Source organism: Pezoporus occidentalis, unplaced genomic scaffold, assembly GCF_034315485.1.
Source record: "Pezoporus occidentalis ecotype Australia unplaced genomic scaffold, CSIRO_AGI_Poc_V1 ctg164, whole genome shotgun sequence".
NCBI classification, from domain to species: domain Eukaryota; kingdom Metazoa; phylum Chordata; class Aves; order Psittaciformes; family Psittacidae; genus Pezoporus; species Pezoporus occidentalis.
The window spans coordinates 2,513,227-2,531,655 of NW_026913466.1; the positions used below are offsets into that span (position 1 = coordinate 2,513,227).

Consider the following 18,429-nt stretch of genomic DNA (forward strand, 5'->3'; position numbering starts at 1 on the left):
TCATATGTAGTTTCAGGTACTGGCTGTGCTTCCTGGTGTTGTCAAGAGAGGTGGGTGACAGCACTTCTCCAGACAAGAAGTTCTGTTCCAATGTTTGTATCATGGCATCCAGGAAGAAATCAATTAGAAATGAATAGCTGGAGGTAGGGATGCTGTGTTGCAGACAGTACATTGATCCAGTTAACTGTGTGTGGGAGAAGTAAATGAGAGTTTATTAAGTACTTGTTTAACATCCAGCACGGAAAAATACTAGTTTTTCCTCTCCTGCTCTCCACAGATACCATTAAATGTCCTTTCCTCCCAGTGAATTCAAAGAAACTGGAGATGTCAACTAGCTTGTAGGATGGTGTTTGTAGCATGTTGGAGTTTGTCTCAAGCTAAATGCAGGCTAAAATGTAGAAAGTAGACTCACCATAAAGATGAAATATAGAGTCCTAAGAAAAATGGGTTGATACAATGGAAATTCTGCCTAGCTCTTGACTACATCAATATGAACAGGACCACTATATTTATGACTTCATGTATAACTCCAAGGGTGGAGAAACAAAGCATGTCTCCCGCTGCACACACACTTCATTTTCATATTTGAGGGCTGGAGGGCTGGAGCTCTGCTGTCGTAGAGATACAAAAGAAATCGTGGTCTGAAGGTTTAGGGGCTTTTATGCCAAAACTGCAGATAACAAAAGGGACTCTGTAGTGGTCCTGAGAATAGCTCTCCCTTCTTGCCCTAAATAAATTAACATAGTCTTTTTGATTTCCTATTTACATCTTTAAGCTCATATTAGGTCTCTGTGCTGATACGGCAGTGACACATTTCTATCTTTGCTCATCTTGATCTCATTCAAAATTCACACACTTCCTGAATATTAGTTCTCTCTTGCTTTACTCCTCATCCTTATTCTTCTGTGCCCTGCTATACCTGTGTCCTGGTTTAAGCAGCTAAACACCACACAGCTGCACACTTACTCCCCCCTTAGTGGGATCAGGGAGAATATCGGAAGAGTTAAAAGTGAGAAAACTCATAGGTTGAGATACAAATAGTTTAATGGGTAAAGCAAAAGCTGTGTACAAGCTAAGCAAAACAAGGACTTCACTAAGCACTTCCCATTGCAAGCCAACTCCAGCAAAGCAGGGCTCCATCACGCATGATGGTTATTACTTGGGAAGACAATCACCATCACTCCAAATGTCCCCCCATTCCTTCTTCTTGAGCATGACATCCCATGGTATGGGATATCTCTTGAGTTAGCTGGGCTCATCTGTGTCCCCCCAGCTCCTTGTACACCCCCAGCCTGCTCGCTGGTGGGGTGAGGAGCAGAAAAGCCCTTGGCTCTGTGTGAGCTGCTCAGCAGTAACTAACACATCCCTGTTTCCAGCACAAATCCAAAGCGTCACCCCATACCAGCTGCTATGAAGAAATCTAACTCTATCCCAGCCCAAACCAGCACAACTTGTTGGAGCAGCTCTTACTATGATACTACCTTTTCCCCCATCTGCAGGGCAGATGGCCTAATCCACAAAGAGCCACTATTTGCTCATGGATCAGTTTTCAGAGAGTCTAAAGTGAACAACTGACAGTCTTCCCAAAGATGCTGACCATGTCCATGCCTGGGCAATGTTCTGCGAAACAAGAAAAGTCTTTCAAGACTTTTATATACTCCCCTTTCTCTCTCTCAATGGGAAGACAGACCTTGGTAATATATTTTTAATTTAAGAGATTGTTTTGGGCAAGTGTCATACCAGAAGACTAATGCTTGCTTGCATTGACCTATGATCCTGTAAGTTTTTCAGTTTTCCTGCTGGCATCTGCTCTTTATTTCAATATTTGGACTTTGTTGCCTGGAGGGTCACTCTATCCCTGCTGTTTAAATATGATGTAAAACTATTTATCCTCTGCTTTTGGAAACACTGGAGAAGAACAAGAACAAGATGGGCTAGAAGTACACTTAGTCTTTGAGAGTTTAGTTAGCAGTGGGATGTATGCCATAGCATATCTGACATCATGTAAACTGCATGTACCTTATCATAAGAAAAAGGTCTGTTGGAGGGCAGCTTGTTATTTTATGTCTCCTATTCAAAATCAGTCATAACAGATTAAAAAAGAACTGAATAATGGTTTTCAGGTGTATTTTTTGGTGAGTTAAAGGATGAGATGGGTTTCTTTTGTCTTCTCAGACCTTGAGTTTCAATTCTAAAAGACAGTCAGTGGGATATGTTCCCCTTGACAAACAATTAAACCAGACTGGTATCTCGACTGCAGCTCACACTGTTTTCCTTCACAGAGATTGTATCTCTCTTGTGAGCCCTGTGCATTGTCGCAGGTAGGGCAGGTAATCCTTCAGGGAAAATATTAACAGAGAATCTGCACATACTGTAACTTGTTACAGGAAAGTGGCCCTTTTGATGTGACAGTCTCATAAAGACAATGATACACATTTTCACTTCACAACACAGAATGTCCCAGGACTTGTAATACCATGTAACTGAGGAGTGGAACTGCTTTCTTGAATAAGCTGATGCACACATATTGTGCGCTCCTCACCATCTGTCTCTGCTGGAGCTGACGTCTGCCATCTGAGGGCTGCCGCCCTGATGCTTAATTCTCTGATTAGATGCTTGTAGCACCCTCAAACCCCCTCCTTCCCCAACAGAAACTCAAAGACAATTGAGTGTCTTTGTACCACATGCACTTCCATATCCCCGTGGTGCTTTTGTGCATACACCCTTACGAACAGCCTTTTGTGTGTCCAGACCCCAGATGGTTGCCTGCAGTCACAGCCTTTAGAGGAAGAATCATGTTCAAATTGTCTAATGGATAATAAACTGTACTGACTTTGCTGCTGATGTGAATGGATGTTTTCAAGTTGAGGAAACAAAAGATCTCCTTGGGTAAATTGCTGGAGATATGTATCATTGTACAGCTTGAAGAAGGGGGGCAAGCTGAATAAACGACAACTGTGCATTGGGTTTGATGAGTAAACAAGCACAAGTTGAAGATTTAAACCCAGAAAATGTGGCAGAATTAGAGTACCTCTTAAATCCTGTTGTTGAGATTATTATAGCTAAGCAGCTATCAGGCACTTTTTGTATGTTCTGAATTCACATGGGCCATATTTAATACCTGGAATACTTAGCAGTTTAATTTTACTGAAGCAAAATGCTTTCAAGAAGAAGACTTTCCAGTTGCTAGAGCACTCCCAGGAATTTGCAATGGCTAGAACTTAAACCTTTGAGGCTCTCTCCCCTCCCCTTGGCCCTTCACATCAGGAAACAGAAATGTGTTACATCCTGAGAGTTTCAGAGGGAGTTTCCTGCATTTTCAGATGCTGGTAACCAGCAAAAAGAGAGGCTTAAGTGGTATCTTTAAGTATTCCAGGGCTGGGAAAACAAAGTTGTGGGGTTTTTTGTTTGTTTACGTTTTTTTTTTAATTGTTTTAACATGATGAAAGATGTATTAATATAAATTTTTGTCACCTATGAAACCGTACAACTCTTATTCCTGGTATATTATATACATATATATGTATGTACATGTATATATAGAGATATATAAAAAAAGCTTATAAATCTAAGGTGAATGTCTAGAATATGCTGAGCAACGGCAGTAGTGTATTTTTATAGGGAGAATGTGAATAAATCCATCTTTGATCCAGTTTCCGTAAGTTACAGAAACCACAGGATTTTTCTGCCAGAAGCAAGGCAGAATGCAGGGTAAACTCTGTCTTTTCCAAAAGAAGGATCTTTTTTGGGGCCTACCTCTTCATTTATCTGCTAGTTATATTTTGAAATCCTATAGAAATTATCCACTAAGTATTTTAGGAAAGCAGTTTGAAACCAAAACCAGTCTTTCTTAAAAAGCTTTCTGGGCACTGGGTATAAGAGATCCATTATTACTTGTATTTCCAGAAATATGTCATTGGGAAATCTGGGTGACAGATCTACCCACATTAGCCCCTAACAACAGGATTTGAAGAAACAGCTAATATGCTATGGTTTTGCATGCTCTAGCTGCCTGTGATCCAACGTATGTCTCTTGTGGCTTTCCATGAGTCATTATTTTGGGATGTTGTATCTGCATTAAAAGATAGGAGAGAAAGTTCATCACAGTCACTTTTGCTAACTATAAAGTCAGAACTTTTCCCATGGGGGGCTGTGCAGACCTGTTCTCTCACTTGAGTGGCTCAATGGCAAAGTACTAGTGGTATCAAAAGCATCATTTAGTATCTTATCTGAGTTTCCTTCATGTACAGTAGCTGATGTAACAGAATGCATATACAGTAACCTAGTGACCTTGGGGGTGTTGGATCAGTTATGATTCACTCCAAATCAAACTAAGATTATACTGATGAATTGAAGAGATTAAGTGAGCTAATGAGGATCCATTTGCACCCCAAACTCATTAGTATCACTTCCCTTTTCCAAAACAAGCTCATCATGTACTGCAGTAGAGGCAGTCTTGTATACTAACTTGGTGTGAGGTGTTCCTGTGTCAACCATCATCCCAGACTCTGTACCCATCTTTTCCTATTGAAAATTTTGTGTTTGATTTCTTCTCAGTACTGTAATAACTATTGTCATCAATTGATTCTGTCCTGTCCCCTGAGATGTCGTTACTTTGTGTACTGCTGGCACTGGGCAAGTACTCACTACAGTGTGTGAAAGAACCCCTTCCCTAAAAACCTTGAAGTGCCTTGTTTCTCTGCTGGTGGAAACTTATGCATGTCTATGTACAACTAAATTTTGCATGAAGGAGACCTGAATACCAGCTTCACAGAGCAATCAGTTGCTTCAGAAAGTCCTTGAGACCATGAGTTCTGATGCACTTAATACATGAGCAAAATGGAAGGGGACTTGAGCTGCTTTTAAGAGCACTGTGTGTGTGTATAGTCAGATTTTGTTTTTTTTCCTTATCTGATGTGTTTGGGGAAGGGACTTGACTATGTTCTAGGATACGAAGTATATAGTAAGCTTTGGAAATACATGGGTAGTTCTGCTTTTGGATAGGTGGACTTTTGATGTTTTAAATGAAGATACTTTTTCAGTGTTAAGTGTTTCTGAATGTCATCCTTATTTCTCAGAGGGCATGCAGAATCTTTATCCTCTGTTTAGAACTTCTGAACTAATTAAACATTTATGCAAGTGCTGATTTCCTAACCTCTGTGGGTTTTCCTCATTACGGTTGCAGGAGGATGTACTCTAAGAAGGTAAATTCTAACTTCTACCTAGAGGCCTATGGGAGCAGATCTCGGTCTTAGCAGCAATTTCTTAATTCGTTAAGAGATGCAGATGCATGGATTCTAGTGTCCAGGCTAATCATTTTGGTAGACTCCAAGTGGCAGTGATTAAGTCTGAATTCACTGTTACAGGAGTATGTGGCTGGGTCAGAATGAAAACACCTATGTAGAGAAGCTCTGTCACCAGACAGTGCTTTGAATGTTGGAGGAAGGTGTATGCTTCTGTAGTTCTCTGGAGCCAGCATTCATGGAAGCAGCTTTGGGACTGGAACACTCTTAAGATTTAAACATCCTGTGTAGGAATTTTGTGAACTTTAGAGAGCTAGAGCTAAGGTCATGTCTTTTCATATGGGTATCTGAAATGCATGAAAACGAAGATTTTTCATCATAATTCTTGTCTTTGGTTCCTGAGAATGATCACTGTAGCATTGCTGTACCTAAGAGGGCTCTTAGAAGTAATACGGGTTGCTTAAGCACCGTAAATGGAAAAATACAATGCAATGAAACATAGTTCTTTACAATCCATAGATCTCAGTTGTGTATTTGTGGCATCTTGTGGACTTCAAGGTGGGCTTTATTGATACTGTCCATTCTGCTGATAACCTTTTTTTTTTTTGGACCTCACTCAACTCTCCCCTCTTGCCACCCGGAGTATAGCAATGCCCAGAAACAAGGCAGGTAAAATAACAGTGAATTGGTTTGTTATTTAGAAAAATTGCAGGATCAGGACCTTTCAGTACTTATGGCACCTGTGTAGGAAATGTTTCATGATTACTTTTGAGTTGAGAGTGGATGAAGTTTCAGATTTGGTAAGCATGGAACTAACCTCAAAGGTGAGTGTTTGGGAAGAACAAATTTGGGCAATTAATTCTTTTTGGTCTGTTTGCCAAGCTCAAATGCCAAGATACAACTTCAAACTATGATTGTCATGTGTGATGCATGTAGAAAGGAGATTATTGCCGTATCTCTCTTGATCTAAGCTTTCTTTTTTCTCCTTTTCTTAACTGCACTTACTTTTTCATGGGCAGCAGTGGGCAGCTTTTCTTCTCCCTATTTGCCCAGTGATTGCAAGCAGATAGGAAAGGCAGAGATTTCTAAACTGCCTGGTGTTTCCCAGTCATGCAGAGAAATGTATGTTATTCTTAAGACTTCCTTTCTGCCTGTGATTTTTATTCCATGAGGTAAATCAAACCAGTGGAAGACCTGGAGAGTGAGATCAGCTCAAAAGGATCAGCTGTATCCATGCCATGTTTGAAGTCTGGTTTAAGATCGTGTTAATATTTAAAATGTGATCATTTTAATGAGCCCTGTGGAGAGGTGTATATACATTCTCATCTTTATACAAATAGCATGTTCTAGCCTTCATTAATCAAAGTGACACCTTCTACACCCTCAAGTGTTTTCACATTTGCACATGAAGTGTACTCCCAAAACTCTGTGCTGCCTGATTGATCTCTGCATTGTTCAGTTTTCAGATCTACATGTCTAAAGCTGGCTGAAAAGATACAAAAGTTGACTTCTGATGTGATTTCTTTAATCTTCTCTTGTAGCATTAGTATTACAAACCATGTAGAAAGTCTTTCCAAGTTTGCTTTTTGCATCAAGCTTGGCACAGGCACGAAGGACCACATCCTGTCTTACCCTGGGAAACATTCTGCCTAGTGCCAGAAAAAGTGTTAGGAGGCACTGCTGCTTCAGGGAAGTGTGGAAGGGAAGTAAGCCTGCTAAAAACTGAGGAAAAGAAACCAAAACATCCTTTGTGGCACAGGCTTGCCCCACCTATTCTGTGCAGACATTGCCTGTTCTAGGGCTCCTCTCCCAGATGAGTTCTGTGAAGCAGATATTAGGTGGTGCTCACATCCACGAGGAGCATTTAAGTTCAGTAACTTGTCTGCTAGTGAAGTGCACAGACACAGACAACTACTCAAGACTTCCACATGTGTATATATAAACCAGACAAAGACTGCCTGAGGGAATGGGGAGCAATAGAAATCCTTTGATAGGCTAGAAGACCAGTGGAGCATGTAGAAAACTCCCATTCATCCTTTGTTTTCTATTTCACTTTACTTCTACTAGTTATCCCAAAGGTTAGGGGGAGATATGCAGGGCCTGGGGAGAAACTTGAGTGTAGTGCTTTTCTCTAACGTATTTTGGTAGGGTTCTGCAGTGCCTGACCCCTGGAGCAACCTCTAGGTCCTCACAGAAGGGGTGTTGCCATTACCTGACACATTTTCTGCTGTCATGGCAGGCATGAAACACACTGCTGGGTTTACTGTGGCTTGTAATGAGGATTTCTTGACTGAAAGCTCTCAAAGGATTTGCAGAATTTCCTCTCCATTTTTGTGTGGGTGTTTCTCTTGCCTGGCTCAGTTTTTTTGCTAAAAGCCTGTCTCAAGATTTTAGTAAAAGAAGAAAGTAGAAATAAACATCACCGTGAAAGAGCAGGGAGGGGGAAGTCTTGCCTTCTCCATCCCCAAAAGTGGAAAGCATAGGTAAAACACTGTTTTTTGAGGAAAATACTTAGTAATGTAAGTTCTTTACCTTTGTAAGTTTTGATTGTCTCAACACCTTTACAGACTGCTCTAAAGTCTCTGAGAGAGGTTAATCTGGTTTTTGGGGTGGGAAGTACACAGACAGCATGAGGAAAAGCAGCATCTGACATTTCTTGTCTTGAGCACTGTGTGTGTGTGTGAGAGAGGGAAAACCCAACCTCTCTGTAACCCTATGCGGTGGTGGTGGATTTAGAGCCAGAGATTATTAGGATTAGGAAACGCCAGTTTTCGGGTTGGTATTTACTGATGTTAAGGTGCAGCGATGGAAGCGCTCGCCTTTGGCTGTTTTGTACCCTGCACTGGTTCGACAGGACTTGCGTTACTTGTAGATCACTCGATGCTTACCTAAAAGTGTGGGTTTGGCATGCAAAAGTGTAATTAGAGCTTCACCTGCATGTGTATGAGCCAGAGAGAGCAGATAATGCAGTCCCCCGTACCCTCTCCCCACCAACCCCAGGCATCTACATGCCTTGTGTTTCTGGCCGGGCCGGGCCGAGCGCCCGTGTGGTGGCCGTCCCTTCCCGGCGGTGCCCGGCAGCCCGCCGTGCCGAGCACCTCACCCGGTCCCCTCACACGAAGGCCGGCGGGGCGGCGGCCGCAGGGGCCGGGCCGGGGCAGGGCGGGCGGGGTATGTGTGTGTATGTGTGAATGGGGAAGGGGCGTCGCCATGTACTGTTAATTCCGCGGTCATTGGATTAGTAACCCGCGGCGATGAGATCAGCGGGATCGGCTTTCGCGAAGGGGGCACGGCGCTGCCCGCGCTCCCCACTGCGCCGGCCCTCGCTTGAGGCGGCGGCGGGCGGCCCCCAGGCAGGACGCGCACACAAAGCCCGCCACAGGCCGCCGCACCGGGCACCGGGCGGGGCTCCCGGGCGGCCCGGCCCAGCCGAGCCCCGCAGCCGCCCTGGTGCCGGGCCGCAGCGCCCCGGCTCCCCACACACCCCGAGGCGGCGGCGGCGGCGGCTGGGAAGCGGCGGCGGGAATCACGCTTAATCCCGGGGAAAGCAGCGTGTGGAGGGACGCGCCTACAAGTCACGGCGACTGGGGTCTTGGAGTTTGTTTACTTGTGATCCGCGTCTCTTCTCCTGGATTCTCCTGCTGCTGGCGTAACGGATCGATAGAGGTGCTTCCATGGGGGTGTATGGTAAGTTTGCGGTGGGTGGGTTCTGCTGTCGGTGGAAACGTTGCGTTTTGTTGCACAGCGAGGCTAGTTCGGTTGGTTCTTTTTCTTTAAACAGTGCCGTTTTTCAAGCTGCTGTTTAAAAGAAATGCACTTCTGAACCGATTGGTGTTTTGTGATGAAATGTTCTTACGTTAGAAATTAGTTTCCTGAGCTATTAAAGAGGTTTATTTCCAGATGTTAGATAGCTAGAGGCTTACGTTTCTTATAGACTGAGTTTATTTGACTTTGGGCTGGTGAAAGCAAAGCCTTTTGCCTGTCTGTTGCCACAAGCTAATATTTTACAGTGATTTCTTGGTGCTTTTTAAGGCAGTAAAAGCCAGAGCTCAGTTCAGCTGTTTAGACGGGTCTGAAATTCTAAACTATCTTCTCAGCAAGGCTAACACGCAAGCTGAACCTCTGTCAAGTCAAGCTTGGATTTGTACGCGAGACTTGGGTTTCAACAAAGAAAGGTATTGACCGAATTTGCCCTCACGTTACTTGGGAAAGCTCCCAGGCAAGGCAGCTGGGTTAGCTGTTGTTGGTCGGGAGCTGTTGGCGGAGAAGGAGCAAGGGCTGGGAGCTGGATGCTGCTCTCACAGACCCCTTTTACTCCTGACCAGGGCTTCTATGTAAGGGCAGTGAAGGGAGTCGATGTGGCAGCGTCCATGCTGGCAGCAAAGGGTTCTTCTTTCTTTGTGTCTAGGACTCAGTGTAGACTGCAACGGGGGGAAACTATCCTATACTGAGAGATGGCCAGGTACTACTTCAGCCTCTACAGCCCTTCGGTGCTTAAGTCAGACCTAATATGTTCTCAGTGCTCTGTTTGCCTTGTGGAGACAGAAGCAATCCCCAATAAGGTATCTCCACGTTAGGAAAGAGCTTACCCTCCAGGGGAAAAACAACCTCAAAGAGTTACTCTCAATGCCTGTGGCTGAAATTGGTCTGGCTCGTGCAGCATATCTCAGAGGATGCTACATTTTTAATGCTGTTTCTGTAACTAAAGTAGCCCGACAGAGACGTGCATATCACATTGCTGTTAGATTATTTGGTGCTGCTGACAGAGCAATGCCAGATGCCGTATGTTCTCTTAACAACAAGCGGAAGTCTTATAACTGGCCTTTGTAATGGGAGTCTGGTTTTCTTGTAGCTAATGCGCCTCAATGTCTTGCTGCTGACTCTAGATGTCCTTGGATGACCGTCCTGTGCCTCAGCGTCCCTGCCAGGGCTGGAAGGAGACCTGGTACTTGCCTGCATCACAGGGATGATAAAACTTCACAGCTCTGTGCCTCGTTGAGGCCCTCATGTGGGTGTTGCTCTGGAAGCACATACTGGTGCTGTTAGGCTCGAAGAGCCCTGTGTTCATTCACACCGACACTGTCATACCAACAGGCTCTCTGGACCTGTGTTTGTGTTTGCAAATGTCACTTCAGCCAGTTTTGAAGTACCAGGCTTCCTGTTCAGCAGCCTCGGGGGCAGTGCCAGCTTTCTGCAACGAGTCATTCAGAGCTGTGAGGTTTTTGTTTTGTTCTGTTTTTCATAGAAGCATGAACCTCTCCAGTGAAGTACTAATCAAGTATCTTGCTTATTGAAAGAATCAGAACTTCTCATGTTTGGTTTGAGCAAATCACAGCCATCTTTATGACTTTGTGCATTTGTGCAACTTAGGAATTTCTGAATGATAGGCCATCTCTCCTATAACTGCACAAGCAGCAGCTCATTAACTTGTCAGGCTTCATTGTTGCTGCGTAAACTTCTGTAATGGATTTTCCATGTACCAAGAAAAAGTGAGCAAGCTATTTTTGTCTCATTTTCTTTCACACTCGCTGCCTCTCTTTTGTCTATAAGTCACTGTCCTCTTTTTATGGGAAAGGAAAATAATTTTCACAGTGGCAATCAATGCCATGTCGCAGGACTGTGTGATGGTTACTATGAGTTGGATTTTGTTTAGCTGAGAGAGCTGGAGACTTTGAGGAGCTGTTTTGCCTACACAGTTGAGGCATAGTGGTAGCAATTGAGGACAAAAGCAGAGTATGGTTTTCTGAGATGTTAATTGTTAAAAATACTTAAAGTTATTTGCAGCATCATATTAGATACTCAGCTGTCTCATCTCCATAATTCTTGGCCAGGAAGAAGAGGGGTAGATGCCTTTACCAGGTTCAAGTTCTGTAAGCCATGCTGCATTTTAGCTGTCTCCTCTCTTTAGTCTGTTTGGCTGCTCACTACTGCTGCACCAGCGCCCTTTACCCCATTCTTTTTGTGCTGCGGCAACATCACTTCAGTGCAAATTTGGGTCTTTCAGAGTCTTCGAGGCGTGGTAGATCCCAGCGTGAATTATGGCAGCGCAGAGCGGCCTTGATACCATTTCCTCCCTTGTTTAGTAAGGATAAATGAACTCTTCTTAATAGTACATCTGCATACAGGAAATAGATGTATTTTCTCTAAAGCAGGTTTCCCAGGAGAGAGTTTTGATGTAAACTTTGATGCTGGACTTCATAAACCCCTGCTGAAGGCTGAGTCAAGACTGATGGTAGAGAGGAGTAGAGGCTGGTATCATGAGGTGCTTACCTTCCTGATGCCATTCAGGAAGTACACCTGGCTTATGGCATGAGCAGTGAAGGCTTCCATGCTGACAAAAATCTGGTTAGAAGGGTGCAGCAAACTTAGTGCATTGTCTTGCGGAGCTATATTAATACAGTACATGTGCAGCTTGAGGCTAGTGTAGATGTAGGCTGTGCATGTCCTGGGGACATTTGTTAAGCCAGTATACATCCATTTTCTGAGGTAAAGGCAATGTTTAAGGCTGTCCATGGAACAGTTAACTGATTTTTTTTTTTCAGCCAAAACTCAATGTAAAGTTGCTATGTATAGCTGAATACTTGCTAATAATTCTGGAAGTTAATGTTTGTTGGGCCTACTGTTTGAAAGCAGACTTGTGCAGTGGATTCTGACTTGCCAGACATGATAGCTACCTTCCCACACATAGTTTTCATGGGATTGTGTACACGCTATTAAGTCTATGCATCCTATGTACATGCATCACTCCCTGCAGTGTACACGTGCTTCAGGGATGGCTTTAAGCTGTCTTTGACATGCAGTTTAGGCAGCTGAGAACTCTTGTTAGCTGAAGTACAGTTGTGCTGCCAGATACGATGTTAATGCATCAGCGTGCTTCCTGGAAGAGTTTTTGTCTTCAGACTTCTTCAGCTTGTACTCAACTTATGCTCAGGTTGCTTATGGGGGTTCAGTTGGTTTGGGCATTTTGCTTATTCGCTTTGAAGAGGTATGTGTGGAGCACTATGCAGTTGGTAGACCGTATCCCACAAGTATACCAGAGTGTGCATATATACACACCAGTATACCATACTCTAAAAGGGCTGAATCCAGAGTTTACTGATAATGAACAATAAACTGTTGTCCTTTGAGAGAGTTGTTATTTTACACTGCCCAACCTACTGTTGCTAGAAGACAGCTATGTACTCGACCTGTGCTCTCTCTGGGGTGAAATTATTTGAAATGGTGGGTACCATCTGAATCCACTTTAAGGTGATGTCCAGTATGATGTCAGGAATTGCCTCAGCTGCTTGTACTGCTTTACAGCCTGCAGTCCTTTAGATTGAATGGCAATCAAATTGAGTTTGTTTGGGGTTCTTTTGTGTGCTTGGAAAGCTGACAGTATAATCAGTAACACTCACCACCTATCAAGGAAAAATCCTTTTCCTGAAGAAATCTAATTTCAGAGCAAAGCTTGAAGAACACTATGCCCTGGTAGTCTTGGTGGCAGCATGGAAAAAAAGTATCAAAAAGGAGAGCAGGAAAATGTGCCTTATGTTTTGAGAGCAGTGCTGCATAAGGGAGAGCAGTGCTTATGGGGTGCTGTGACTTCAAGCTGAGAACTGCAGTTGCAAATCGATTTGCCATGTTTGATTAAAACCTGATGGCTATATTTTGGCTGCCTGTGCTCTCTTAAAGTCTGGGCCTGTCCATCAGGAGTGCTGGGTAGAGCTCACTACTTTCCTTCCTTTTCCACCAAAAATGGAGTAGTGACAGGTACTAGCTTATTTAAATTTACATGTGTGTGTTTATATTGTTTTGGGTGATGTCTTTCTTACATGGGTATTGTCTTTGCCTCAGAGGCCAATGCAGTGTGGCCCCTCATTTGTGTAGCAGTTGAAATGCAGAAATTAAACAGAATTTGGTGTGTTTTGGCCATAGCAAAAACACACAGGAGGGAGAGTTTATATCTTATTTTTTAACTTAGTAAGAGGTAAGGTGCCTAGGCTGAATGTGGGTGCAGAGCTGTGACCTAAATCTATCCGTACTGATGTCACTTGAACTAGGACCAAGGCTGAGCAGCATTTTGTGTATTTATTTTTGCTTCTCTGTGCTTATTTAGTGTACCTGTGGGTTGAACGTCACGGGGTAATCCTGCTCCTGACTGTCGTCAGATGACAAGTTTTATTGTATTGCACTGCAGAGCAGTGACTTAGCAACTTTATCTCTGAGGATTTGTGAGAGGCTGAAGTGACACGTCAGCTTTGGTGTGTGGCACGAAGCGCAGCAGTGTATGAAATCCAGTCCACCTCTGAGCTAATTGCAAACTGGTTCTTTCAGAGACATAGGTGAGACTCTCCAGTTGAGTTTGCTTTCTCCATTGAAATACATGCATTTCCAAAAGCTTATTCTACTACTGCTTTATTTTAGACTGGTTTGTCCCTTTATGTGTTAGCAGTTTCCAAAGATGATCTTACAAAGGGATTTTGAGAGGGAGGAAAGGACTGCCTGTGTTTGCACTCTTGTCAGAAGAACGATGATTTCCTTCCTGCAGAAACAGGTTTGTGCCCTGGGACATAACCAGGGTCCAAAGTGCAGTAGCTCTGTCCCCCAACACTTCCCGTTGGTGGGTACCTGCTGAGCCTCACAGAGTCATTCATTATCATTAGGGTTGGAAGGGAATCATGTAGCTCAACCCTCCTACTACAGCTCCTCTGCCTTGAGGATGTCCTTGTGTTAAAGGGCTGCAGCAGGGACTGCTGGCTTGCACTTCAGTACTGTATTTCCTCAGCAGTTTTCTGCTTGGTCCCTGAGCAAAGCTCTGTGTGACGAGGGGGAAAGTGAGGCTGGGACTCTCTCTCTGGAGACTGTTCAATTCCTTCTACACCTTGCAGCAGCAGCTACCTCATGTGACTTTCAGCTCTCCTCGTGACCACACTGCGATGTTTACCAGTCTGAGCAATGCTTTTTCCATTTCATTTTATTAATCTAGTAGTCTTTGTTAGAAATGGTGTTTTTTGAATATTTAAACCCCATCATATTTAGAGCTGCCCTTTCAAGGGGGTGTTAATCATGTGACAGCACTTGCATAGCTTTAGGCATGGAAAAAGATGTGATTTCTCAAAACTGGGGAAAGCTTTAGGTACTTAATTGTCATTTACTTTTAACTGCTTCTCCTCCATCTCTTCTTCAGTGAATGCAAAACTAAACTACCTCCGATGGAAGGATGCTTCTCTCTTTCTCATCAGATATCGGAGACCATAATTTTAAAAGAAGGCCTTGTTGCACAAAGTATTTATGTCAGTGATACATTTCATACTGAGAATGTGCTGTCCACAGCAATCCCTAAGTGGCTGTTTTAGGCATAGTCATGACCTATGTGGTTGGATTTTTGTTTTCCTTTAAGAATTTCCTGGAAAATAGTTTTATTAGGGAAGGACAGAAATGGTTTGGAAGACTCCTAGAATAGTTTGGGTTGGAAAGGACCTTAAGATCATCTAGTTCCAACCCCCTGCCATGGGCAGGGATGCCTCATACTAGACTGTGTTGCCCAAGACTCTGTCCAGTCTGGCTTTGAAAGCTGGTTGTTGTCTTCGAACACTGAACTAATTCCCCAAAATCTTGAGCTTATTTTCTTATTAAAGAAACCATTTTATGATGGAAGCCACACAAAATTAAACAATAAATGCATGATGCTGTCAACGAGGACTGTATTTCTCCCAGGTGAGAAAATGCTGTGGCAGTCCAATGTGTGTATAGCCAAGGAAATAGCTGGATTAAGTGTTGCGTAGGCGACTTTTGAATTTGGAGCTCTATTTCGAAGTTTCTAGCTAAATTATGACAGGTTTCTTGTTTTGGGTATTGCTGTAAGGATAGCTTGGACATACAGAATGGTCTGGGGGCTGGTACTAATACTGATGCTTTGTTTTCCAAGTTAAATATTTTAGACTACATTTCTAGAATAAGCTGTGCAATATTCCTCACCAAAGGCTGTCGTGTGCTTTCAGCAGCAGAATCATTGTAGTGTTTTGAAGTGAATGGTTGCTTTAGAATAAAGTTTAAATATTAATTTGTTCATACTAGTATTCGTTGCTCACTGATGTCATCACATACAATTTCATAGTGTATCCTGTATCTGACTTCACTTATGTGAATTGTTGGCTCAAGTTAAAAATGATTCCAAAAGTCAGTGTAGCTAATCTGTGGATTTAAGAGTTAAAATTGAAACCTGGTCTTCATGGCATTGTTTGTGTTGTATTATTTACTTTTCTGGCTGAGACACTTCCTTCAGGATAGAAAAAGCCCATTAAAATTTAACTATTCCATTTGTTGGGTTATCTTAAAAACTTTTCCTTATTTAACCTGTAAAAAGGTGTAGATATTTTTTCAGTTTTGTGTAGCCCATTTGCATGGGGAATTGAGTATCTGTTCCCCATGGTCTATCACTAGTCTACTTGGACTTAAATTGATCTCTCTGCATGATACTAACACGTGCTGAACTTGTTTCAAGGCCCTGTCTGTGGAGCACAGCAGCTAGGTAGTTATTTTGGGTGCGTGACCCTGCAAGGAGGTTTAGGTGCATTGTGTTGTCTTGCTTTCATAAATTATGATACAGCATGAAGAAACCAAAATACCATGTTCCCTATTGTTAAAAACTGCTACCAAACATGTCAGAGATGACAGAAGTTGTTTGAACTGAAGATAATGACATTGAAGTGTACAAAAGATGGCAAATGTTGCCATCCCCACCTCATTTTGACTGCGTTGCTGCATATCAGTGGTACACCTGGTTTGTGTCAGCAATTGGCTGTGTCCGTGTGTTTCAGTATTGTCAGTCTCTGATGCTGTTAGCATCTGGGTAATACTTACTGTGATATTCTCACCTCTAATTCAGAGTATGGTGATCACTCACTAAGTATTTACGTAGTTCTCTGGTTTTGATGTTGCAAGATAAAAACGGTGTGGTTTCTCTCATCTTTCATATTCAAAGGCAGATAATGCATTGAGGCTGCTGCTGATTGAAGATGATTACAACATGAAATAAAGAAGTTCCTTTGTACTTCAGTCAGTGCTGATGTAACTGTTTCCAGTAGTCTAGAAACTCTCACACGTAGTTCACTGATGGCTTGTTTGGAGCAAGATGCAGTGATCACCTACCAGAGATGTGAGAATGTGCGCAGGAAGGATTTGTTACAACACGTATTATATCTTATCCTTTGAGGTTTAAATATAACAAGATGTATTAAACAAGCATGAGCATGAGACCTGCAATATGTACTTGGTTCTTCTTGAGTTTCTTAACGTTCATATTCAGGGTATTTGAAGCAAAACGTGTGGGTGAAGAGAACGAATTGAGGCTCACCTGTGTGATAACTCCCAGTAGCCGTGTGCTGAAGCATAGATGTAGTGGGAGGAGGGCAGGGAGGAACATTCAAGAGCCCAAGTTCTTGGAGGTGCAGTGGAGAAAAGGTGATGATTTTGTCAAAGGGACTAAGTCTAAGTATTGGCCAGGGTTTAATAGGAGTGAAAATAGACTGACTTTATAGGTAGGGTGCACAAACAAAACTGTCATGAGTTGCTGCAAGATGCCTCTGTGAGGAGTCAGCACTGATGTGATAATGCACCTTCCTTCAGCTCAGTAAGCTGCGGTGGGATGGGAGAAAAGGCATGAGACTGCTGCCTTGAATTTATGTTTAGGTGGTTTTTCAGTTTATACTTACTTGTCTCTATTTTTTCAGTGAGCATGATTGGTTTGCATTTGTTACTCTCAGGCCCTATAACAAGAATCAACAGTTTATTTTTACTCAAATACACCTCTTCCTAGCAGTGTTGAATGATAGCGCAAGAGAAGAAAAAATCCTTATGTGCTAAGCCATCACAGTTTGACTGCTGAAGAAGACAACGAAGGGAAATTCAAGCTGAACTGTATCGACACCACAGGGATGTGGGAGTGACTGATGAACCAGCTTTTACTGCTGTTCTCCATCTGTATCCTGCTAATAGAGGATGTTGGAGCAGGAAGTCCTAATGAATACAGAAGCCAGCCCTCTCCCTTTACTCGCTTTATTTTTAGACTTTGTTTTCCCTGAGGTAAAATAGTTTGGAGTTGGGGGAGCTATGTCTGAGGCTGGGCAGAAATGGGACTTAGTAGTGAATGCTGCTTGGTGTGAAATTATTTGGGAGATAAGGGGAGACTACTTCTCATTGCCTGTACCTAGAAGTTGGTGAAATAGATTGCTTGATTGGTGGTGTAAAGCAGTTCCAGTGTGTAGAGACCTGACACCCTGTTTGCTTCTTAAGATGGGTGAAGATAGTGGATTAATGCAGAAATGTTCTTTCTATTCATTTTGGCTGTTGGAAAGAGAGGGAAAACCACTGCCTAAATGTAGCCTCTGAATTTATATGCCTGTATTAGCAATTCAGGAAACATAGTAGTGAGTGTAGCAAGAAGCTTGGTTCCCCTGTAGCACTGCTGGCAGCAGAGACAACTTGGGCATCTCTTTCCACCCATTGAGAAAAATCTGTGTGGGATGCTTCCTCTGGATATCCTTACACCAGGGCATAACTGGCACTTTAATATAACGTTCCTCAGACTTCCCACTGATGTGGTCTTCCCAATGGGTATTCTGCTTGTACTATTTTTTGCTCTGAATATTTGCATGTAGTGGGTTTTGCTTCCACAGCTGTTCTGTGTTTGGTTTCCTAAGTGGTAAGAAAGGTGGTGTGCTGAAATCAAAGCTGAGCCTGACAGTCTATTGTACAAATATCATTTTAAGGGGAAAATCCCAGCAGTTACAGTATTACAGCAAAGATGTGTGGGTAGATGGTCTTGGTAGAACTCAGTTTTTGTGTTTAGATCTCTTACAGTGCAAGAAGAAGAAATCATTACATGTAATTAGCTTTTGAAATAAAAGGGATTATCTTTCATTTTAATCACTCTGCCTTAATAACAGGGAAGAAAAATCATCATTTTGTAAGAGTCCCAGCTCTGTTCTCGATGTTTTCTAGCATGACATTTTAATTGAACTTTATATTGATGTGACTGGTATTGAAAACTTGCCATTCTTGTGGATTCCTACCCATTCCCCCCACTGTATATTAATCAGTTGTATCTTTAGAGTGTCAGCTTCTGTCCTGCTTGTTTTATAACAAAAATTCAGTAAACAGTGTTTCTGAAGAGAGTTGTTACTTTTATTGGTCATTTTTAATG

At 42.8% G+C, this 18,429-nt stretch overlaps 1 protein-coding gene across 3 annotated transcripts in view; it reads left to right on the top strand.

The window, feature by feature from the left end:
* The window catches only part of SPSB4 (splA/ryanodine receptor domain and SOCS box containing 4), a 129,767-nt gene that overhangs the window by 34,971 nt on the left and 76,367 nt on the right, over nt 1-18,429 (top strand). Inside the window, exon 1 of one of the 3 annotated variants that reach the window (XM_062613216.1) lies at nt 8,678-8,930. The exons of the other annotated variants lie outside the window; for them this stretch is intronic. The gene's annotated coding sequence lies outside the window, so the exon portion shown is untranslated. Of the gene's footprint in view, nt 1-8,677; nt 8,931-18,429 lie in introns of those variants that run through there. 3 annotated transcript variants of the gene reach the window in all.